The sequence below is a fragment of the Panicum virgatum genome, chromosome 7N (genome assembly GCF_016808335.1).
Source record: "Panicum virgatum strain AP13 chromosome 7N, P.virgatum_v5, whole genome shotgun sequence".
Taxonomy (NCBI): domain Eukaryota; kingdom Viridiplantae; phylum Streptophyta; class Magnoliopsida; order Poales; family Poaceae; genus Panicum; species Panicum virgatum.
This window is the reverse complement of record NC_053151.1, coordinates 38,288,002-38,313,966: the sequence shown is the minus strand read 5'-3', so window position 1 is coordinate 38,313,966 and position 25,965 is coordinate 38,288,002. Positions and strand designations below refer to the sequence as shown.

Sequence of the window (25,965 nt, the reverse complement as noted above, 5' to 3'; positions counted from 1 at the left end):
TATTTACCACATACAAATAAAAAATGCTACAGACTTTTCAGCATCACTTTTCGCAAACTTTTTACATCTAAACACAGCCCCAATCACCTCGTCGCCGATGTTAAAAAAAAACTCATCACGGATCGGCCGCAACAGATCCACTGACCTTCTTGTTGGGGGGTGGGGGTGGTAATATATAGGATAATATGCGAGATGAATCTAATAAGTCTAATTAATCTATAATTTGCTATATTGATACTACAGTAATTATGAATTAATATATCTTGTTAGATTCATCTTACGAATTAGTCCAGAGGTTCAACAATTAGTTTTGTACATAGACTTTATTACTATTAACATTCTCTAGTGCTAATTATTGGATCTTTGAATCCAAATGAGTACTCCCTCCATCCCCAAATATAAGGCACTGTTTATGTTAAACACATTTCAAGAAGAAAGGGGATATTAAACACATTTCAGGAAGAAAGGGGACAGCTAAAAGGTGCATCAGATTCTCGTGTTATGTGGGAAGTTTTATTCGTGGATTCGTAGAAATGAGATGAATTTCCAGTCTTAAAAAAGTACTTGATAGAAAATAAATTTTCAAAATGAGATGAATTTCCAGTCTTAAAAAAGTACTTGATAGAAAATAAATATTCAAACCAAACATACTGATCATAAGCATGCAATTAGTTTTTTTGGGTGACTTGATGTTGATCAAAATGCTCCTACAGTTGTTCATCCTTATTGAAGGCTTTTCATAAGCATGTGAAGGCAACAAAAAAAAAAGATATACTTTGCGACACTGTAGGCGTTTATACTAGAAACTCACCAATAAACCAAAACACAGCTGCAATGAAAAGGATGGATGTCAATATAAGAGCTGTGGACCTCCAGTTATTGATTTTTTTTTTCCCTTCATCAAGGTTCAAAATGCATCTTCCAGGAAAAAATTAAAAACACGAAAACCTATATGCAAGTTTCATGAAGTCAACATAATGACTAGTTATGACAGTTGAAATTGGTACACGAAATGAATTTGTTAAGCTCTATAACCCCAAACTATTCACATATACACTTTTTTGGGGTTCAGTGACTCATATATATTCCCGTCTTATCTGCCTGGTTTCGAAACTGGCCCTGCATACTCAATTTTATTGTAATCATGATGATAGAAAACCAAATAGGCAGACTTTGGCAATCACCACTGCCATAATCTAGTTCTCGGTGTGGGTGTTTTTTTGGTAGAGTTTGCACCTTTTTTTTTGCATCATATATTTTCTTCTTTTTAATGGACACGACTCTACTGCATGTTCAAGGAATAAAAAAGAAACCAAATAGGAAAAAGAAAGAAAACAAAATTAGGGGATCATAGGTATTTTAGCAGTTCATTTAGGGACCTGGATGACACTGTAAGACAAATTTAAGGATTACAGGCGTATTTTACTCAACCACAACTTAGGATTGTGGAGAATGCTAGCTTGCAGCTCACTTTAGAAGCAAAACATGCATTTCGACTGTACTATCTTGCAAGGAGAAAATCCACCGAACATAAGATCCGCACTTGTCTGATGAAAAAAAAAATCCAATGAGAAAGGTTACAGTGAACAAAGAAGATCATTTCTAAACTGGGTTTAAACTGCATTTCATCGAGCTTGAGCATACTTTTTGAAATAGGAAATGTCCAATGGTCACACATCTAAGGATTACTACAACCAAAATATATCTCCAAATACATGCTAAGACATTCCCAGGAGTGAGTAAAAGACAGGACTTTACCACATTGTAGATCTGTTGGCCTGCCTTGGGGCCCCAGCACTACTACAGAACATGCCTTTGTTCCAGGCCATTTGTCCCGATTGTTTTTGGGCCCGGGACAAAAGATAGCTTTTATCCCGAGTCCAACAGCTAGCCGGGCCAGCGGAGAGGACAGATGCCTTTTGTCCCGGTTGGAGGCACCAACCGGGACAAAAGGACCCCCTTTTATCCCGGTTGGTGGATCTAACCGGGACATGCACCTTTTGTCCCGGTTGGAGCCACCAACCGGGACAAAAGAAGTCCATCTGTCCCGGGTCCAGCCAATCACCGGGACAAAAGACTGGCCTCCATCTATTTTATCTCTCTCCTCTCGAGTTCTGCCCCAACCATTCGTTGTCTGCCTTATCTTCTCCCTCTCTGTTCTAGCTTGGGGACGGCAACCTCCGCAGCCTCCGCAAGGACGGCGCGGCCGGCCGGACGGCAACCTCCGCAGCCTCCAGAAGCAGGGCGGCGCCAACAAGGACGGCTTCTCCAAGGTGCTCCTGCACGCGGTCAGAAACTACCGGACCTGGGTCTTCGTCTTCGTCTACGGGTACAGCATGGGCGTGCAGCTCACCACCAACCGAGGACGGCTACTCCGGCGTCGAGGTCCGTGTCACCCCCATGCGCACTGATGCGGGACGGCGGCCACGGCGTAGGGCCGCGGCGAGCGGCGACGCGCGGAGGCGGCGCTGGGCTACGACGTGCGTGGAGAAGATGAAGTTTGGGATTGATTCAATCATAGTAGCCCTCTTTGTTTTCTTTCTTTTTTCTTTAATGATTCTGGGATTGAAATTATGTGAATGATTTGGGATAGATTATATGAATGATTTGTTTGTGGATTTCGATTGTGATTGGTTTTGTGAATGATTTTGTCATCGAGAGATTTGGAAAGGAGAGAGCCGGCCTGTGGGCGAGGTCGAGCCTGCGGGATTCTTTTTTTTTATTTTGGAAAAATAGCATTGGTCCCGGGTCGTGAGCTGCCGGGACAAATAGACAAAGCACATTTGTCCCGGATGCTCAATCCCGGTTGGAAAACCGGGATAAATGCCCGTTGGCAACCGGGACTAAAGGGCAGTTCTGTACTAGTGCAGTAAGAATAAGCACCAATGACAAAGTTGTAGGAGATATAACCTGAACAATATAGGCAAAGGGAACTCCAGAATCAATAGCAGAGGTACAAAAACTGTGGAACACAGAAGACATTCAGAGGGCAATCTGACCTAAGACCACGGTGACAAAAACCTTCTCTTGTAGTAGTTCTTTCATATCTTTGCTGAAAAGCCCAGTTTCAGTCATGAGCCTTAGGCCAAATCAGGAGCTGCAGGATCAAAAAAGATGTGTAGTGAGCCTTTATATCATTAAAAGGTCCAGTAAGCATATTATATAGCTGTAATCACCTCAAATATCTAAACCATTTAGTTTTACCCTCATGAACTGAGATAAATCATCAAATTAAATATTTAAATAAATTATATAAAGGAAATACACATAAAAACAAACCAATAATTAACAAGTGCTAAAAAATTACTATAAGTGCTTACAAGGAAAGCTTTTGTGGGACCTTTCCTGCTGTAAGGATCGATGGACCAAGAGGGGGGGTGAATTGGGCCTTTTTCAATTTCTAAAACAAAGTAAGGCAACCTTAACCTATGCAAAGCTAGTGGGGCACCAATTCACCAACCGGATAACTAAGCTACCTACACAAGCTAAGAGAGATAAAAACAAAGTAAAGCCTAGCAAGGTAGAGCTAAGTTATGATCTCTAAGTCAAGCACATGAGTAAATTGCATGAAGGAAAATGCTTGAATAAAAGGAATGGACAAGAGACAACCGGATTTTTTCCCGTGGTATCGATGTGTTGGCACACACCCCTAATCCACGTTGTGACACTCTCAAAGAGTCTTGTCACCTCCCAAGTCACCGAGACGAGGGCGCTCACTAAGAGTCTCCGTTCACCATCCCGGCGTGGTGGAGATCAAGCCACGTACAATCTTCTTCTCCGGGCTCCCACAATCCTTGGCAAGCTCCGCGAGAAAACACCTCGATCACCAAGATCGCCTAGGTGATGCCAATCACCAAGAGTAACAAGCTAAGGCCTTCACTTGAGCAAGAACCGATCACCAAGAACGGATGCACACTAGCTTCTCTCTACTCAAGTCCTTAATCTTGCTTCTTGATTGATTGAAAGCACAAGTATGTGAATGATGAAGCTCAAGGTGGCTCTTGACTATGGTATGAGTGTTTGGATGTTGCCTGGTGTCAAGAGTGGGCGAAATGACCCATTGGAGGGGTATATATAGGCAGCTCACACAAATAGAGCCGTTGGAGAAAAGCTGCCAGAAAACTGCGTAGCGCCGGTTAATCCGACGTACCCCCCATTGTCATCGTCGGTTTAACCGGTGAATGTAAACTGCCTCTTCTGAAAACTAGCCGTTACAACTGGGGCAGATTAACCGACGTAGCTTCGGTTTAACCGGTGAGTGTAGTTGTCCACTGAACCACTGAAAAATCAAGTCTCTGGACAACTGCACCGACGTTAACTCAAACCTATCGTCGGTTTAACCGGTGAGTACAACTTTTGAATTCCTCTGAAAAAACCATCTCACTGGTCAATTGCACCGACGTCTTGATTCAAACAGCGTCGGTTAATCCGGTGAATAGAACTTGAATTTCCCTGGAAAAACCAACTCTGGACCAATGCACCGACGTTAAATTCAAACACGTCGGTTTAACCGGTGTATTGAATTTGTCCAGACTCTGCTGACTTCGTTTAACCGACGTATGGTAAATTGAGAGCGTCGGTTAAACCGGTGTATAGACTTTTTCTGATTTTGTCTTTTCTGATTTGAGTCTTGAGTGAAATCCAAATATTCTTGAGATATAGTTTGAGAACCACTTATTTGAACTTCTAGAAACCTGAGTGACCATAGTGTGCATCCATTTTCAAATGACCATGTCCATGCTCAAGTTACTAAGCCTTAACCCCTCTTAATAGTGCGATCACTACAAAACTATAAAACCTATACTAACCTAAGTGTCCTTCTCAACCTTGTGACACTTAGGACTAGAAAGATCCTTAGCCTTGACATATATATATAAGTTGAAAACCGAGATCGCCTTTTAGAATAACCGAAATTGAGGGGCCTCTTTTGACATATGACCAAATGAGCGATAATGATCTTTTAAGCTGCACAAACTCATTAGTCACAATAATGGTTGTCATTAATCACCGAAACATACCTTGAGGGCCTAGATGCTTACAATCTCCCCCTTTTTGGTGATTGATGACAACACAAACATAAATAACGAGAGAGCGAGAAAGATAAAACAGGATAAACACAAGCAAACTCGAAAGCAGGACCAAAGAGCTCAAAGGCTCAAACGAAATCCATAGATATGTCTCAAAGAACGGCATACTCAAGCGACAAATGTACATATCCATGAATTAACACCAAATGTGATACAAAGAAACAAAGTCCTGATAACTACGAGCTCTTCTCTAGCTCTACCCTCCCCCTAACTCTGGTGCTCCCCCTAACACCTCTCCCCCTTTGGCATCAAAGCACCAAAAGGCGAGCTACGGGTCGTGCTGTCGTGGTACGGCGACGAAGCGGTCCGGGTCGTCGTCGTCGGACGGAGAACTCTCACCCTCGGTGACAGACGGAAGCTGCTGGTCTGGGTCTGAGCTCACTGGGGGAGTAACTGTCGTGGAGGCTCTCGTGCTGGCACTGCCTGGTAGAGGATCCGTAGAAGTCGTAACCGGGTCAGCAGAAGAAGTATCAATATCTGAAGAGGTGACTGCTGAGGCTGCCGGCTGCGTCGACTGTGGAAGCAGGGACTCCTCTACTGCTCCTCCCCCTGAAGGTGCTGCCTGAAGTGAGGAAGGGAGGGCGACCGACTGAACCGCTGACGGTGAGTCCTGAAAGAGTGTGGTCGCTGGCAGTGGAGAGAACAGTGGACGACCAGCAGACCCAAGTAATGCGGACATCGAGAACGTGGTCTCCGGTGTCGCTGAGGTAGCTGGAGCTGCAGTAGGGGCTGGAGCTGGTGTAACGGCAAGCTGAGGTGCTCCAACACCCTGAAGGCCTGGCTGTCCTGGCTGCTGCGGGGCGAGTCCGGTGTGAGAGTAAAGCTGTGAGATCATCCCGAACATCGCCATCATGCCCTGCTGCATCTGCTGGAACTGAGCGTCTGTCCTCTGTGAAACTCTGTCAATGAGGCCGACAAAACGCTCCTCGGTCGCAGCCCGCTCTCGGGCGGCCTCTCTCTGTATAGCAGCAATCTGGGCCTCATGGGCTCTCCTGGCCTCCTCCTGAGCAAGCCTGTCCTCTCTCTGCTGGGTCACGAGCTGCTGTAGTAGTGAAGTGAGCTCGGACGGCTGAGTCACCTGAGACTCAGAGACTGTAGCAGCTGCTGAAGTCGGAGGTGCTGGCTGTCCTGAACCTCCTGCCTCGTGATCGTGACTGGCTGGGGCAGCTGAAGGAAAATACTCAACGTCGTCGGAGGAGTCAGACTCAAGCTCAGACCAGTGAATCTCATCATCTCCCCCGGGAAGCTGTGCCTCTGCTGCTAGGAGTGCCTCATCCTCCTCTGCCACTCGTGCCTGAACCTCCGGTGACAGTCCAGCCATCGCTGCTCTATCTGCGTGTCTGCCCCTCCTCCTGTCCTGTGGAGCCGTGGGTCGGTAGACAGGGAACCTGGGAGCCTCGTCGTGACGGTAAGGGGCACTGATGGGTGACTCTGCTGGCACTATCATAGAGCATATGTAACTGATCCAGTGCGCATAGGGAAACTGTCGCACCACACCCATCCCATCAGTGATCACATCCTCGATCTCAGCCAAAATAAAGTCAACTATGTCAAAGGGCTCGTGAGTGAGGATGTGTAGAAGCAGGAGCTGCTGCAGTCCCGTAAACCCCTCTGGATAGCCACTCCTCGGTAGCAAAGTCCTCCGGAGGGCCATGTGTACTGCGTAAGCCTCTGGGGTCAGCAAGCTCGGCACTCTGGCGTAAGAGGCTGGGAACGGCTGGCGGAAGCACTGAGTGATCGCCTCGTGAGAAGGAGCAATCCCGCCAACCATCGCCCTGCGGGGCGGATCTGAGTCCCCGTAAACCCTCTCGTGCAGCGAGACGTCGACCAGGTCAACTCCAAGAATACCAGCAATGGTCGCCCTCGACAAACCAAAGTCCTGCCCTCCAAACATGAAGTGTACGGCTCTGCGCTCGGGGGCTATCCAAGCTGTAGCGTAGAACACTCTGACCCAGTCCTCGATATAACGGTTCTGCTCCATCTCTAGCAGTCTAGGCAGACCTCTGAAGTGAGCAAAGTGTGCTCTCACATCTGCTCCCCCTGCGGCTGTCCTCAGTGAGACCCAGTCAAGAACCCTGTGCTGAAAGATCCGGTGGCCCCGCCTCTGGTAGGTCTCGTAGAAACTGGCCTGTAGCAAAGTCCAGAACCTCCTGTCGACTCTGCTGTCTCGGGTCACCGGGAACCAGACCTCCTCGTCAACACTCCACCTGAGCCTCTTGACCTTGGCCGCATTGGCTCGGGTCAAGTTCTGGAGCAGTACACCTGGCTCCAGACGCACAACAGTGTCCATACGGAACACTGCGCGCTCGGCCTCTAGGGCCTCGGCTCTACGAGCTGCTGCTGCAGCAGCTGTGGACCTGCGAGGCTCCTGTGGCTGGTGACCTCCTCGCGTCCTCGGTCCAGTGCGACGCTCGGTCGCTGGTGAAGTCTCTGCTGCTGGGGATGTCTGCCGAGTGCGGCCAGACCGTCGTAGAGTCGGTGACTCCTGTGTGCTCTGCCCCTGAGACTGCTCGGACTGCTCTGCCCCTGAATCTGAATCTGCAGCTGTATCTGACTGATCTGACTCTGCTGCTGCTGCTGTCGCGGCTCTGGTGGCCCTGGCACCTCTGACTCTACCCATGCCCCTGCCTCTGCCTCTGCCTCTGGGGTCCTCCCTGATCTGGAACGGACGAGCGCGGCCTGATGCCTGCTCCTCGGCGGCCTTGGCCACCATCTCGGCCTTCTCGGCCTCCTTCTCTGCACGAGTCCGCTTGCGAGCGGGCTTCTCGACCACGACCTCCTTTCCCTTTCTCTTCTCGCGACCCATCTCGAACAAGCAATTTTTCGAGCACCTGGTGAGCGCTGATCGGGTGCTGCTGCGGCGTGGAACTGCGGCTGCGGTGTGGTGCTCCGGCTGCGGCGTGGAAGGTGTGGAGCACGGCGACGCTTGGCGATGGAGGCACGAGCGGCGGTGAGGGCGTGGTGCGGCGGCGGTGGCGGCTACGCGCGTAGGCGGCGGCGCAGGGTGTTTGCGCGGGCGGCGCAGGCGCGCACGGGCGGCGCTGGGCGAGCGCGAGGGCGCGGCGGCGGCGACTCGACGTGCAGGCGAGCGGCGGCGCGAGGTTGAGGGCAAGCGGCGGCGCGGAGGGAAGGCGGCGGCGCGAGGGGAACGAGTCGGGCGGCGGCGGCGTGAAGGAGTCGGGCGAAACAGAGGCCGGTCAGCGCGGGCAAGAGACATATATGACAGGTGGGCCCGCGATTTTTCTTAACGCCGGTCGATCCGACGCCTAGGGTTTGAGCGCCGGTTGATTGCGTCGGTGTAGTTCACCCGAGACTCTAACAGATCTGTTTTTGAACGCCGGTTGAACCGATGCTGTCAAAAGTGACCTCGTCGGTTGATTGATCAAAACACCGGTTGATTGCTAGGTCTGATTTGCATTTATGATTACCGGTTGATCCGATGATGTGACTTTTGTATACGCCGGTTGAACGCCTGAAACTTGACTGAGCTGAGACAAACTTTAGTAACGCCGGTTAAACCGATGATGATGCTCCATTGAACGTCGGTTTAACCGGTGAAGCCAAAAACCCCACACTCATCTCACTCTTCTATGCTAAGTCCAATAAACTTATAAAATTCAAATAAACTCAAGTTAATGGACTTGCATAGGTGACTTTACCCCTCAAAATAAATAGGATAGCACACTTGCTTAAATAAATTTCTTTTCAAACACAAGGAAAAGCCGCAAGAGAGACAAAACGCCAAATAAAATGTATGAGCCGTGTCATAGGAATATTGAAGATAGAAAGCTTCAAACTCATCATGACATTGCTCACTAGGCAATAACGCACCTAACAATTTGCTCTTTTCACTTTTCATGAATTAAGATCTTGTATATGAAAACAAGTCTCATTTTCATCAAGTGATCTCCTTTGTGACCCTTACGCATGCAATGATGATGCAAACTACAACCACATGCGAAAGTAAAGTAAACATGAAGTGCACATTTATATGACAAGAAATGCATAACAAGAATTTAAGATCTACTTGTCAAGTTTGAACCCACGGGAAGCTTCTTCATGATGAGCCTTTCTACAAGCCTAGAGGAAAACAAGTGGACCACCACCTCTAGCTAAACCCTTGCTCATCACTATCTTACCATGGTTAGACAAGTGTCCTATATGTATGCATTTTTCTATATGACATGGCAACTTACATGACGTTTGCCGCATCTAACACATTAAGCTCATTCCTTAGCCTAACAAAGGTACTCTCGTCTAAAGGTTTTGTGAATATATCCGCCAATTGCTCCTCGGATCTCACACCTTGAAGGGAAATGTCCCCCTTGGCTTCGTGATCACGCAAGAAGTGATGGCGAATATCAATGTGCTTTGTGCGAGAGTGTTGAACCGGATTCTTGGCAATTTTTACGGCACTTTCATTGTCACAAAGGAGTGGGATCCTATCTAGTTTCACACCAAAGTCCAAAAGGGTTTGCTTCATATATAGGATTTGGGCACAACATGCACCGGCCGCTATATATTCCGCTTCCGCGGTGGACAAAGCCACGGAATTCTGCTTCTTACTCGACCAAGAAACTAGAGAACGCCCAAGCAAGTGGCAGCCCCCGGAGGTACTCTTGCGATCCACACGGCTTCCGGCAAAATCCGAATCCGAGTATCCCAAGAGATCTAAACTAGCGCCTTTGGGGTACCACAAGCCTATGCTAGGAGTGTGCTTGAGATACCGAAGGATCCTATTCACAGCCGAAAGGTGTGACTCCTTTGGGTTAGCTTGAAAGCGGGCACACAAGCACACACTAAACATTATATCGGGCCTAGATGCGGTAAGGTAAAGCAAAGACCCTATCATAGAACGATAGAGGGATTGATCAACCGGTTTACCGTCCACATCCAAGTCGAGATGCCCATTGGTTGCCATGGGTGTCTTGATTGGCTTGCACTCATCCATCTTGAACTTCTTCAAGATATCTTTGGTATATTTTTCTTGATGGATGAATGTCCCTTCCTTCATTTGTTTGACTTGAAAACCAAGGAAGAAGGTCAATTCGCCAATCATGGACATCTCGAATTCCCTAGACATCATGGTAGCAAACTCATGGCTTAGTAAATCATTAGTTGAGCCAAAGATAATATCGTCAACATAAATTTGACAAATAAAAAGATCCCCGTTGACGTCTTTAGTGAACAAAGTGGTGTCCACCCTCCCGATCTTGAAGCCTTGCATGATTAGGAAGTCACGAAGCCTCTCATACCAAGCCCTTGGAGCTTGTTTGAGCCCATAGAGTGCCTTGTGCAACCTATAAACATGGTTAGGATTCCTCGGATCTTCAAACCCGGGAGGTTGCTCAACATAAACAAGTTCGTTAATAACGCCATTTAAGAATGCACTTTTCACATCCATTTGATACAACTTAATGTTATGATGTGAAGAGTAAGCAAGAAGGATACGGATAGCTTCAAGTCTTGCGACCGGAGCAAAAGTTTCACCAAAATCCAAACCTTCGACTTGAGAAAACCCTTTTGCCACAAGTCTTGCTTTGTTGCGTACCACCACCCCATGTTCATCTTGCTTGTTCCGGAAGACCCACTTGGTGCCGATGATGTTCTTGTCTTTTGGAGGAGCTTCGAGAACCCAAACTTCATTGCGGGTGAAGTTGTTCAATTCTTCTTGCATAGCCATCACCCAATCCGAGTCCTCAAGCGCTTCCTCTATGCTAGTGGGTTCAATACAAGAAACAAACGAGTGATGTTCGCAAAATGAAGCATGTTTAGAGCGAGTTCTTACTCCCTTTGATGGACTACCAATGATTTGACCAATTGGATGATCCTTGGAGATGCGACCATGCTTCACTAGCGGTACTTGCGTGGATGCTTGTTGGGGTGGATCATGGGTGACTTGTGCTTGTGGTGGAACGTTTTGCTCTTCTTGTTCTTGAACTTGGGGTGTTGGCGTTGGCACATCTTCTTGAGGTTGTGTATCATCTTTTTCTTGATCTTCATCCACTTGGGGCGCCGTGGAGGTGCTTGGTGTAGATGAGGAAGGTCCTCCCCCTTGATCATTGTCTTCATGCACCTCTTCCGGCTTGATATCCCCAATGGACATATTTTTCAAAGCTTCATCAATCTCCTCATCACCTACATTCTCATAGCCAACAACCTCCTCTTGGGAGCCATTAGATTCATCAAACTCTACATCACATGTTTCTTCAACTAACCCGGAGGTTTGATTGAATACTCTATATGCTTTGGAGTTTGATGCATAACCAAGAAAGAAACCTTCATCACATCTACTTTCAAACTTACCGAGCCTTTTCTTCTTATAGATGAAGCATTTGCAACCAAAGACTCGAAAGTATGATATATTTGGTTTCTTCCCGGTGATGAGCTCATATGGAGTTTTCTTGAGGAGTCGGTGAGGATATACTCGGTTGGATGCATGACACGCCGTGTTGATTGCTTCCGCCCAAAATTTCTCGGACGTGCCATAATCATCCAACATTGCTCTAGCTAGGGTGATGAGTGTCTTGTTCTTTCTTTCCACCACTCCATTTTGTTGAGGCGTGTAGGTGGCGGAGAACTCATGCTTGATGCCCTCTTCATCGCACCATTCTTCAATCTTCATGTTCTTGAACTCGGTGCCGTTGTCACTCCGGATCTTCACAATTGGGGAGTTGTACTCCCTTTGAGCTCTTCTTGCAAATGTCTTGAAGAGTTCCGGAGTTTCACCCTTATCGCCTAGAAACATGACCCAAGTGTAACGTGAAAAATCATCAACGATTACTAGGCAATAGAGGTTACCACCAATGCTCTTGTATGTAGTTGGACCAAAGAGATCCATGTGAAGTAGCTCGAGCGGCTTGGAGGTAGACAACATCGTCTTGATGGGATGATGTGTTGCAACTTGCTTCCCGGCTTGACATGCTTTACATAGCTTGTTCTTGTCAAACGTGACATCCTTCAAGCCGGTGATCATCCCTCTCTTGTGGGCTTTCTTGAGGTTGCTCATGCCAATATGAGCAATTCTTCTATGCCAAAGCCACCCAAGAGAAGACTTGGTGAAGAGGCATGTCATAGTACTTGTTTGCTTTGAAGAGAAATCCATCAAGTAAATGTTGCCATGCCTAAACCCCGTGAATACCAATGACTTGTCTTTTTCATGAGTTACTACAACACCATTCTTGTCAAAGGCACACGTTAGTCCAAGATCACACAATTGAGCAATTGAAATAAGATTAAAACTAAGTGCTTCTACAAACAAAACATTAGAAATAGATAAATCTTTAGATATTGCTATTCTACCCAAACCTAAAACTTTTCCCCTTGAGTTATCACCATAGGTGACATGTTCATGATCGCCGGGGTCTTCAAGGGAGGTGAACATGCTATCATTGCCGGTCATATGTTGAGAGCAACCGCTATCAAGTACCCAATGTTTTCCACCGGCTTTGTAGTTCACCTACACACATGAGAATTCACTTTTGAGTTTTAGGAACCCAAACAAGCTTTGGGCCTTGCACATGTGTGACAAGAGCTTTTGGGACCCAAAGTTGCTTGGGGAGCTTTTTCTTTGACTCCTTAGTGAGTTTGCCAATGAATTTTGCCTTCACCTTGCCCTTCACTTTACTCAAGAGAAAATGGTTATTTTCAAACATTGAAGAGTAATTCTTGGGTAATTTAGGAAGAGGACGTGATGGTAAAGTGCACTCCCTAGTGTGGTGCCCGGTGACTTGGCAATGTTGGCAATATGCTCCAACTTCCTTGATGAAGCTAATCTTTATCTCCGGAGAAGGAGTAGTAGCTATGTTTGGCTCCGGAAATGAACCAAGACCTCTCTTGCCATAGTCACGGGCATTGTTGAAGAGAATCTCCTTGTGGATGTATTCTCCTCTTGAGAGCTTCTCCACACTACTCTTGAGGCTTGCAACTTGATCCATCAATTCCTTTTCCCTAGAAGGTGCAAGCTCGGACAAAGCATTAGTAGCATTTGCATTAATGAGTAGGTCATCACATGAAGTAGAAGCATTGACTTTCTCAATAGTTTCATGAGCAAAGTTCTCAAGACTTGGGTCAATTGCTTCATAGGCAAATTCAAGTTCTTGATACTTGTGAGCCAACTCCCTATGCTCTTGTTTAAGCTTTTTGTGGCTCTCTTCAACTTGCTTAGCAAGTACAAGTGACTCATTGTGCTTTTTGAGCAAGTCATTGTACTTGCCAAGCAAATCGGAGTGGGCAAGCTCTAACTTGGCACGAGTGCTCTCAAGAACCTTGACTTTGCCCTTTTCCCTCTTGATGACGGATGTATACTCATTAATGAGATTAGCAAACTCATTAGGGTCAAGCTCATCATCACTATCATCTTCACTCTCACATACCTTAGAGTTACCTTTGGCCATGAGGCACATTGGAGGTGGAGGTAGTGATGGTTCTTCATTTGTGAGGGCGATGGTGACTATGTCTTCTTCATCACTTGAATCTTCGCTTGATGAGACATCCGTCACCCACTCTTGTTTTTCCACCAAGAAGCTTCTCTTGATGTGCCCTTTCTTCTTTGGGAAGAGCTTGGTCTTCTTGTCATGGCTCTTTTTCTTCCCAAGTCTCTTGTTTTTGTTCTTCCTTTCTTCTTCTTCATCATCGCTTGAATCATGGCGATGCTTGCTCTTGTGATCCTTGTTTCTTTTGTCCGGCTTGGGGCAATTTGGACGGATGTGACCTTTTTCTCCACAATTGTAGCAAATTTTGTTCTTGACATCCATTGGCCGGAACATTCCCTTCTTAGAGTCAAAGTTGAACCCCTTCTTGTTGATCTTGTCATTCAAGCGGGTGAACTTTCTCATCATAAGAGCAAGCTCTCCATCATCTTCAACATCGGATGAGCTTTCATGATGATCATCTTCTTCATTGCTTGAGCTTGAGTCTTGCTTGATCATCTTGAGCTTGCGGTGCTTGTTGGCCTTGGTTTTGAGAGCAATTGATTTGCTTGTTGTTGGCTCTTCGGTCATACCAAGGATACTCATTTCATGAGCGCGAATTTCGCCCACAAGCTCTCCCACTTCCATTGTATCAAGATTCTCCTTTTGAAGCATAGCATTGATAATGTTGTACTTGGGCTTCGGAAGGAGCATGAGAATCTTGCGGTTGATGGAGCCACTGTCAATTTTGGAAACTTCAAGAGCATTAATGTCCTTGACAATGACATTCAAGCGAGAGTACATATCATTGCAATTTTCATGAGCTAGCATTTTAAAGGAATCATACTTAGCTCTAAACAAGTGATATTTTTGTCCACGGACTTTTGTGGAGCCTTCATGAATTTCAATTAGCTCTTTCCATATATCACTTGCTAAGTCCATGCCATTTACTCTAGCAAAGACTTCCTCACTAATGGCTTCGAAAATTGCATTTTTAGCCTTTGCATTCCATTTTAATTGCTCGGCGGTGGGAGTTCCGGTGAATCCGGTCTTAGTGGCCAACCACACTTCGGGGGCAATCGCATCAAGGTATGCGGCCATGCGAACTTTCCAATAAGCAAAGTTCTTGCCCTCGAAGTGAGGCGGCGAACCACCCATCTTGGCCATAGCTCTAGGCGGTGAAGCCTAATGATCCAAATGAGCAACGAGGCTCTGATACCAATTGTAAGGATCGATGGACCAAGAGGGGGGGTGAATTGGGCCTTTTTCAATTTCTAAAACAAAGTAAGGCAACCTTAACCTATGCAAAGCTAGTGGGGCACCAATTCACCAACCGGATAACTAAGCTACCTACACAAGCTAAGAGAGATAAAAACAAAGTAAAGCCTAGCAAGGTAGAGCTAAGTTATGATCTCTAAGTCAAGCACATGAGTAAATTGCATGAAGGAAAATGCTTGAATAAAAGGAATGGACAAGAGACAACCGGATTTTTTCCCGTGGTATCGATGTGTTGGCACACACCCCTAATCCACGTTGTGACACTCTCAAAGAGTCTTGTCACCTCCCAAGTCACCGAGACGAGGGCGCTCACTAAGAGTCTCCGTTCACCATCCCGGCGTGGTGGAGATCAAGCCACGTACAATCTTCTTCTCCGGGCTCCCACAATCCTTGGCAAGCTCCGCGAGAAAACACCTCGATCACCAAGATCGCCTAGGTGATGCCAATCACCAAGAGTAACAAGCTAAGGCCTTCACTTGAGCAAGAACCGATCACCAAGAACGGATGCACACTAGCTTCTCTCTACTCAAGTCCTTAATCTTGCTTCTTGATTGATTGAAAGCACAAGTATGTGAATGATGAAGCTCAAGGTGGCTCTTGACTATGGTATGAGTGTTTGGATGTTGCCTGGTGTCAAGAGTGGGCGAAATGACCCATTGGAGGGGTATATATAGGCAGCTCACACAAATAGAGCCGTTGGAGAAAAGCTGCCAGAAAACTGCGTAGCGCCGGTTAATCCGACGTACCCCCCATTGTCATCGTCGGTTTAACCGGTGAATGTAAACTGCCTCTTCTGAAAACTAGCCGTTACAACTGGGGCAGATTAACCGACGTAGCATCGGTTTAACCGGTGAGTGTAGTTGTCCACTGAACCACTGAAAAATCAAGTCTCTGGACAACTGCACCGACGTTAACTCAAACCTATCGTCGGTTTAACCGGTGAGTACAACTTTTGAATTCCTCTGAAAAAACCATCTCACTGGTCAATTGCACCGACGTCTTGATTCAAACAGCGTCGGTTAATCCGGTGAATAGAACTTGAATTTCCCTGGAAAAACCAACTCTGGACCAATGCACCGACGTTAAATTCAAACACGTCGGTTTAACCGGTGTATTGAATTTGTCCAGACTCTGCTGACTTCGTTTAACCGACGTATGGTAAATTGAGAGCGTCGGTTAAACCGGTGTATAGACTTTTTCTGATTTTGTCTTTTCTGATTTGAGTCTTGAGTGAAATCCAAATATTCTTGAGATATAGTTTGAGAACCACTTATTTGAACTTCTAGAAACCTGAGTGACCATAGTGTGCATCCATTTTCAAATGACCATGTCCATGCTCAAGTTACTAAGCCTTAACCCCTCTTAATAGTGCGATCACTACAAAACTATAAAACCTATACTAACCTAAGTGTCCTTCTCAACCTTGTGACACTTAGGACTAGAAAGATCCTTAGCCTTGACATATATATATAAGTTGAAAACCGAGATCGCCTTTTAGAATAACCGAAATTGAGGGGCCTCTTTTGACATATGACCAAATGAGCGATAATGATCTTTTAAGCTGCACAAACTCATTAGTCACAATAATGGTTGTCATTAATCACCGAAACATACCTTGAGGGCCTAGATGCTTACACCTGCAAGGTCATCGATTCAACCAGGCATAACATGCTTTGTCCCATTATTATCTGGAACATATGAAATTAAATAGAAAAGCAAAAATAAGGGAGCATTAGCCATAAGCCAAGAGGACGCAGCTTCTAATTAGCATGAATCTTGATGCAATCTAGACAACTCAATAAAACTAGGCATTAGCAAACAAGCTCTATGCACAATCGCACATTGAAAAGGCCACCAAAAAGACATATAAATTAATTAGTTGCTAACTTCCCTAAAAGTATTTAATCACCGCTTTCAATTTTAAATGCAAGGGAAGTCAAAATAAGTCAATGTCCTTGGTACCAGCCTTATCCTTAAATTGTTTATCTTATGAATCATTTGAGATGCTTATAAATGCCAGGCAAGTTCAAATAATAAAAAATTAGCTCTGCAATTCAGAATTGTTTGTTTAACAAACATGAAAAGGAGCAGAGGAATTTCAGCATAGAGAACAATTTGCTCCAACAGAGACTAGTGCTTATATGCTCTACCAAAACGCTAAATTGCATTATGGAAAAACTGTTTGTTGTCCAATGGGAGGATGAAATTAATACAAGGCGCATACTTATCTGATCTTGAACCTCAGGATGCATCTGGCCATATTCTTTTATTCCGCTGTGAGAAAGTCCTGGCAAACAAAATCCACATCCCCCAAAGACACAAAAAAGTGAAAAACGTCAGGTAACACAGGATGACAAATACGAAATGATGTGATACACATAAGTAGTGGTGTTGCTTAGTAACAATAACTGTACGAAAAGAAAGGCAGCACGTACCTTTCATTTCTAGTGGCTTTATCACAAATCCTAGAATAACAAAAGGAACCATCAAAATTGATTCTCCCCAGAAAGCAGCACGCCAGCACAGTGTTTTTCCGACCTGATGAGAATAACATAACTTTTTTTAGCCTGTTCATGCAAATCGACAGCACATTTTTATAAGATGTAGCTCAAACGGATACCACTCGGAGATAATCGGCCACACTTTCACTGCCAAAAACTCCTCAACGAGGTCTCGCCAACCGCAGGCCCGTCGGCCTCTACCGGCCATCCATTCCGCGTCTGGTGCTGCCTCGCTCTCCGGCAACGGGGATGCTCCACCGCGTGGCCCATGGTGTTGGGGCACAAGGCCGCGTACGGCGGTCCTCTACCGGGCATCCGCCTGCGCAGCGCTGCAGCTGGTCTCCATGGTGTAGTGCACGCTCCCCGTGCCCCGCACCGTGCTGGCGCCGGCTTCTGCTTTTGAAGCAACGGACGCGAATCAGGTGCCTCCGACGTCGCCTTCGGCTCCAGTCGATCGAGTCTTCTGTCCGCCGCCATCTGCCGCTACACTGGACGACGGGGTCGACAAGATGCCTGTCGTGACCGAGACCGCGCTGGCGCCAACGGGGGCAGCTGGGGCCGCGACACTACTGGATCTGGCGCCTACGTCCAAGCAGGGCCTCCCGAAGAAGGTGATGACCCCGTGAACAACTTCGTTGACGATGTCGGCGACATTGGGTACCGCTATGACGTGAGCTCCCCTTCTCTTCCCTGTCCCGTCATCTATTTGCTTCAGCTCCTACATATACCTGCCTGCCTACATCTGAACATATGATAGTACATGCCTATACATGGGCCGCGTTTGGTTAACATCACGAAATTTTTTTCACAAAAAGACAAATGCATGTATGGAGTACTAAACGAAGTTTATTTGCGAAATTTTTTTACGGATGAGTGTAACTTTTCGAGACGAATCTAATGATGGTAATTAATCTATGATTTATTACAGTGATGCTACAGTAACCATCATCTAATCGTGCAGTCAAAGGCCTCATTAGATTGATCTCACGAATTTACTAGAGGTCCTGCATGTAGTTTTGTAATTAGGCTTTATTTAATACTCTAAATTAGTAGTCAAAGATATAAAAAAATTCGCGAAATTTTTTTCAAACCTAACCAAACACGGCCATGGCGTTTGAGTTCATCCTGCTTCCTGCTTGATGTGATTGGCTGCTGTTTTTCCATTGATGTTCGATCCATTTGCTGGAGAGCCGGCGTTAGCTTTGTTTTGTGCCACTGCGCACCATACTAGTTTTCTTCCTGCGCGCGGTTTCTTACGCTTGATTGGTCGCCGCAAAGTGAAACAACTTTCCTCCAATAGCATGCAACGGCGCGTTTTAGTGTTCCACGTGATGCCTGTTTAATGTTTGTGTTTAGCAAGACGTAGCTTTGGAGGCATTAAGCAGCATTTTTGGATGTAAAGAAATTTAATTTCTTAAGCAAGTGGACGCGGGACATTAGTTCAATTCTTGTTTTTTTTGAAAAGATACTCTTTGTCAAAGATCTGACATTCTTGCCCATAATTTAATTTATACTCAGTTTTTTTTATATTTCAGTCGGAACATGACAAATTTGGTAGGGAGGAAGCTTGTGCCCAAGTGCTGCAGGAAGGATAATGAGAAAAGTGATGCCATGCTAAGCTAATTTTTTTTTCTAGGTTACTTGTATCTGCCAGTATGCATGCATTAGTGTGGGGGCGGCGGTGCACGATCACCGCCGGCGCAGCATGGTCTACGGCAGCCGCCGTAGCGCCGCGCTACCCAGCTGGTCGTGATGATGTGTTGTGCTTTGTATACGCATGTGCCCTGTGAAGGGTTGTTGTGCGTTTCTTAATCGGAATGGCTGTTTGGATGTATAACTCAACGAAATTAAACAACAATAGAGAAACGTGTACAAAGCTTAGCTAATCATGAATAAATTCATCAACACATCATATGCTTCAACATAAACAAAACCACACAATTATATATATTCTACACATAAATAGACTAGTAGATAGATTGGATAACATGTGATAGTTGCATAGGACATTAACTTTTATCATCTCTCCATTTAAAATCCGATACCAACTCACATCTCATCAATCCCAAAAGGGTTTCACAGCACCTGCATCTGTAGTACTTGACTTGGGATTAGAAAGGCTGCAATACAAGGTATGATTAATACTCATTTAAATAGTTTAAAAACTAATTAAGATGGGAATATATATATACGTGGAGCAACCTATCATGAGAAAGACTAATGTGCAAATGGGAATTTTTCTTCAGCTTTTTTTAACCAAAAATTCGATTGCTTTGGTCAATTGGAGTGACAATGAATATGACAAAACTGCCACAGCTGCTGACAGCTCATCAGATTAATACAAAAAAGTCTCATTAGTAATTACGAAATTTTATAAATACACAATAATATAAGTACTTTTGAGCCTGTTCGGCTGATCAGCTCTCGTTTTGAGCCTGTTCGGCTGATCAGCTCTCGGCTTGTCTTGATTTGTTTCGGCTTATTTCCTCTCACATAATACTATTTATTCTACCAGCCAAACACTATTCATCAGACCAGACGAACAGGTTCTTTGTCGTGCATAAAATCATTTCATAGAATAAGTATTTCAAAAGATACTAGCCATGGTTGGATGATTAAGGAAGTTCCGGCCAAATCTGAAATATTTTAAAAACCCAACTTAATCACTGTGTTCGGCTGGTCTACTCTCCTCCAACGCTACAGTAATTTCCTTTCACACCACTCCAGCCACCAGCTCCAGCTCCAGCCAGCCCAACAGTATTTTTCTCTCACAGCATTCCAGCTCCAGCCTCCAGCTCCAGCCTGCCGAACGCGGTGAATACCGTGACACTAAGTTATGCTAGTAAATTCTATAAAAACTTGAAGAACCCCTAATCAGATCATACAACGCTTCTCCAAGTTCAGACTTCAACAATGTCACTTTGACATACTCAGTATTGTCAAGTATCTTTATAACCTGATCAAATAAAGTAGAGTAAAATGCATGGTGAGTACCTAAACTTGTTTTGTTGTGTCATCGCGGTCCCCAAACTCCAAAAAATGAGATTCTGAGTCCCCAAAGTTGTTAATTCGTTCACGTGAGGTCCAAATCACATTTATCCTTGCTAAACATTGATCTGGAATGTGGGGCCCACATGTCAGATCCACCCAGCGCGCGCCGCCGCTCGCCGGAAGCCGCCGCACCGCGCGTGCCCCGCCGCCGCTCGCCGGAAGTCGCCGCACCGTAGCTACTCGGACCTACTCGCCACGCAGCCGTGTCCGTCGCGCATGCATCCGGCCGGCGGGCAAGAGCAGCCGGCAGGGCGCCGCCGCGCCACAGCCTCCGCCGCGTGCGGATCCGGCGTGGTGCGAGCCTCTGCCGAGACAGGGAGTGCGCCGGGAGGGATGGAGGAGGGCGCAGAGGGGGCAGCGTAGCGGTGGCGGAGGTGGCCGGCGACTGAGGGAGCAGCGGAGGGCACCGGGGAGGAGGGGCGCAATGGCAGAGGAAGCGCGGCGCTCGAGGCCACCGAGCTCGACGGCAGACCTCGGCCGTTGCTCGACGGCGCAGGGGAGGGAGGGAGGACGGTCGCCGGCGGCCGAGCTCGAGCTCGAGCACGTCGACGGAGGGAGCAGGAGCCTCCACCGTCGCCGCACCCCGCACGCGCCGCCGCTCGCCGGAAGTCGCCGCACTGCGCGCGCACACCGCCGACGCATCGCGCCATAGCCTCCACTGTGCGCAGATCCGGCACGGTGCGGTCTCCTCCGAGACAAGTAGCGCGCCGGGGAGGGAGGAGGGCGCAGAGGGGGGCGGCGTGGCAGCGGCGGAGGTGGCCGACGGCCGAGGGAGCAGCGGAGTGCGCTGGGGAGGAGGGGCACAGTGGCGGAGGGAGAGAGTTGCGAGGGAGGCTAGAAGTGGGGGCGCACCGGCGAGGGAGCTCGAGCTCGAGCCGGCCCGCTCGCCATGGCCGGATCTCGAGGGCCGCGTGCCATGGCCGGCACGGGGAGATAGGAGGGCCGCGCGGCGGCCGATGCGGGGAGGGAGGAGAGCCGTGTGGAGGCCGGCGCTGGGAGGGAGGAGGGCCGCGCCGCAAGCAGCTCGGCTCGCTGTGGCAGGTAGAGGAAGGAGGAAGGTGAATCTGACATGTGGGCCCCACATGTCAGGTCCATGTTTAATAAGGGTAATTGTGATTTGGACCTTACATGAACCAATTAACAACTTTAGGGACCCAGAATCGCATTTTTGGGAGTTTGGGGACCGCGATAACACAACAAGACAAATTTAGGGACCCGCCATGCATTTTACTCAATAAAGTATGTAACCCATACATCTCTGTGTAGTTTAGTTGACTAGGTGGTTTACCAAAAAAGATCACAAACAAATATTTGTTCCTTAGGTTCAGGAAATTGTTCCGTAACAAAAACAGAAAAGATCAAGATAAACTGGATATTGTCTAGGCCTAATCAATAAAAATGAAATCTAGAATAATGTTATGAAGGCGTTGATAGTCAGCCTCTCCCTCTATGACATAACCATCCGCCGTTCCAACAAACATCTCGTGCAATGTTCCTATCAATCAATATACAGGCCATTAAATCATGGATTAGAAGCTGGGAACAGTGCACTTTTAGAAAGATTTGTTGACCTTCTGCAGTATATGAGAATTGGAACAAATTTATATAAATCTGTGGAGTTTTATTTATAATATCATCGTATATTCGATACATTGATTGGATATTAACATGCCTAAGCAAATAATAGCATTTAGATAATTGATAAAATGATATAGGCAAATATTTATTCTTATTGCAATAATTTAGCAATTTTGATGAGACATAAAGGAGAAAGAATTTACACCCTTCCTCTTAATATAGGACAAGCTTGAACACGTAATTTTACCAATAATGTTGAATTATTGATCATGGAATGCCTATCCAATAACTTCTCATCAAACTTCAAATAGAAATCAGTAGTCTTAATATTGTTTTCCAGCAAAACTGAATGGACCAGATTAAATATACTTGTATCTTGGATGGGTGATATCTCAAACTTCATGTCACAAAAAAATAATAATCTGCAAAGTAATAAGTACATGTAAACAATAGGGTTTCTTGTATCCAAATCTCACACAACAACAGATCTTACATGCGCTTATTACTTTGCAGATTTTTTTTTTGTGACATGAAGTTTGAGATATCACTCATCAAAGATACAACTATATTTAATCTTGTCCATTCCGTTTTGTTGGAAAATAATATTAAGACTACTGATTTCTATTTGAAGTTTGATGGGAAGTTATTAGATGAGCATTCCAATCAATAATTTATTATTATTGGAAGAATTACGTGTTAATGCTTGTCCCAGATTAAGAGGAGGGGTATAAGTTCTTTCTCATTTATGTCACATCAAATTTGCTAAACTATTGCAATAAGAACAGATGTTTATCTATATCATTTTATCAATTCTCTAAATGCTATTATTTTTTTACCATGTTAATATCCACTCGATGTATCGAACATACGATGATATTATAAATAATAACTCCACTGACTTACATAAATCTCCCAATTCCTATATACTTGAGAAGGTCAAACAAAACTTTCTAAAAGTGCAGTGTTCTTATCCCATGTTTCTCGGCTTATAATCCATGGTTCAATGGCCTGTGTATTGATTGATGGGTATATTGCACGAGATGTGTGTTGGAACGGTCAGTTCACTCTATCTGATATCATGATATCAGCGAATGGTCATGTCATAATAAATCATGCTATTGCTCATCAAGATATAGTCCAGCAGGAAGAGAAGCTGACTATCAACGCCTTCATGACATTATTCTGGATTTCATTTTAATTTATCAGGGTACTAGACAATATCCAATTCATCTTGATCATCTTCTATTTTTATTACGGAAGAGGTCCCCAAATCTAAGGAAGAAACATTTATTTGTGATTCTATTGGTAAACCATCCCGGTCTACTAAACTACACAGAAAAATATGTGCTACATGCTTTAGTGGATCAGGTTATAAAGAGGCTTGACAATACTGAGTATGTCCAAGTGCCAGCTTAGTTGAAGTCTGAATTTGGAGAAGCGTGGTATCATCTGGTTAGGGGTTCTCCAAGCTTTTATAAAATTAGTGGCATAACTCAGTCTCACGGTATCAAGTTGGGTTTCTAGAATGTTTCAGGTTTGACCGGAACTTAGTTGCTCATCAATCCATGGTTAGTATCTTTTGAAGTATTTGTTCTATAAAAAAAATTTATGCACCGACAAATATGATTATATTATTATATATTTATAAAATTTCATGATTACTAATGAGATTTTTTTGTATTAGTTTAATGAGCTGTCATTAGCTGTGGCAGCTTTGCATATTTATTTCCACTCCAGTTGACCAAAGTAATCGAATGTTTGGTAAAAAAAAAAGCTAAAGAAAAATCTCTCGTTGCACATTGATCTTTTTTCTCATGATAGATCACTCCACATATATGTATATTCTCATCTTAATTTGTTTTTAGACTATCTAAATGAGTATTAAACATATCTTGTATTGCAGCCTTTCTAATCGCAAGGCGAGTACTGCAAGACATATGCAGGTGCCGTGAAACCCTTTTAGGATTGAGGAGATGAGAGCTGGTGCCGGATTTCAAACAGAGAGATGAAGAAACTTAATGTCCAATGCAGCTATCCCATGTTATTCACTCTATCTACTATTCTATTCATGTGTGGAACATATATAATTGTGTGATTTTGCTTATGTTAAAGCATGTGATGTATTATAAACTTATTCATGATTAGCTATGGCTTGTAAACCTTATCTTTGTAAAACCGTAACCATGTGTGAAATGTGACAGGTTTATCTATTATTATTTAATTTTGTTAAGTTATACATCCAAAGCAATGTTCCACAAGGCGTTGATCCGCGCTCGCCTAGGCGCGCTTATGCGCTAGGCGGCGGGGTACTGCCTCGCCTAGGGGGTAGGCAGTACCCCAGGCGGCGGCGGCTCATCGGCGAGGAAAGGAGGGGGAAAAGGAGGGCCGGCGAGCTGTCCCTGGTGCGCCGCCGTGCAGATCCGCCCAGGAAAGGATGCGTGGGGGATGCGGGAACGTCCGGCGTTGGCGAGGGAGGAGGGGATGTTGGGCGCCGGCGAGGGAGGAGAGCTACGGCTGATGGGGAGGCGACGTCGGGCGGCGGCCGTGGAGGAGGCTCGTCGGGCGGCGGTGGCGGCGGCGGAAGCAGGGGCGAGAGCGGAGGAGACGATGTCGGGGCAGGGGCAGGGGCAGAGGGGTGGTGAGGCGCTTGGGTGAATGGATAAGGTGAGCGGGTGGGCTTTGGGCAATCATGACCAGCTGGGTAGTGCGGCGCTACGGCGGCTGTCGTAGGCCATGCCGCGCCGGCGCTGGTCGTGCATTGCCGCCCCGCTCCGATGCATGCATACTGGTAGATACAGATAACCTAAAAGAAATTTTTAACTCAGCATGGCATCACCTTTCTCATCATCCTTCCTGCAGCACTTAGCGCACAAGCTTTCTCCCTACCATATTTGTCATGTTCCGATTGAAATATAAAAAAACTAATTATACACTAAATTATAGGCAGAAATATCAGATCTTTGGGCAAAGAGTATCTTTTCACAAAACGAGAATTGAGCTAATGTGCCGCGTCCACTAACTTAAGAAATTAAACTGTACATTGAAGAATGCTACTAATGCCTCCAGAGTTGCGTGCTGTTAAACACAAACATTAAGCAACCATCACGTGGAACACCAAAACGCGCCGCTAAATGCTACTGGAGGAAAGTTGTTTCACTTCAAAAGATTGGGTGCGGCGCCCAATCAAGCGTTGAAAACCGTGTGCAAGAAGAAATCTAATATGGTGCGCACTGGCACAAACCAAAGCCAGCGGCGACTCTCCAGCAGATGGATCGAACATCAATGGAAAAGCAGCGGCCAATCACACTAAGCAGGAAGCAGGATGAACTCGAAAGTCATATGCATGCATGTACTATCAGATGTAGACAGGCAGGTATATGTAGGAGCTGATGCAAATAGATAAGGGGAGAGGGAAGAGAAAGGGGAGCTCACGTCATAGCAGTACCCAATGGCGCCGACATCGTTGACGAAGTTGTTCACGGAGATCATCTTCTTCTTTGAAAGGCCCTGATTGGAGGCCGATGCACAGATCCAGTAGTGCCGCGGCCCCAACTGCCCCCGGCGGTGCCAGCTCAGTCTCGATCATGACGGACATCTTGTCGACTCTGTCGTCCAGTGTAGCGACAAATGGCGCCGGGCAGAAGACCCGATCGGCCGAAGCCAAAGGCGAGGACGGAGGCATCTGATTCGCGTCCGCCGTTTCAAGAGCAGAAGCCGGCGCAGCCGATGTTGCCAGCGCCGGCACCAGCGCAGTGCGGGGCACGAGGAGCTTCCTGAGCGCCCCAGCTGCCGCCGACGGAGCAGCGTGCACCATGGAGACCGAGAGCCTCGCCTTGTTCCTGCGCAGCACCTCTGCTGTCGAGTCCGTCGTGGCACGCCTCATTGCCTTCGCCTTGGTCAGGTCAGCGCCTTAGATGACCAACGACGCATGGCGCCATGGGCGCCGGCTGTGCGCCGCGGCGGGGAACTATGGCTGGGCCAGCCGGTTGAGCTGGGAAGGCGAGGGAACCAGGACCATGGCCAACATCGCGGCCGCGGCCTCGCCTCGCTTCCATCGCT

General features: G+C 46.3%; 1 long non-coding RNA gene across 1 annotated transcript; it reads right to left on the bottom strand.

Moving 5' to 3' along the window:
* Nucleotides 1-2,861: 2,861 nt before the first annotated feature.
* LOC120680521 lies at nt 2,862-16,644 on the bottom strand. The gene is made up of 3 exons (XR_005677698.1): nt 16,414-16,644; nt 3,000-3,345; nt 2,862-2,910 (listed from the first exon to the last, which is right to left on the bottom strand). It is a non-coding gene; the product is annotated as an uncharacterized LOC120680521 (long non-coding RNA).
* Nucleotides 16,645-25,965: the final 9,321 nt, after the last annotated feature.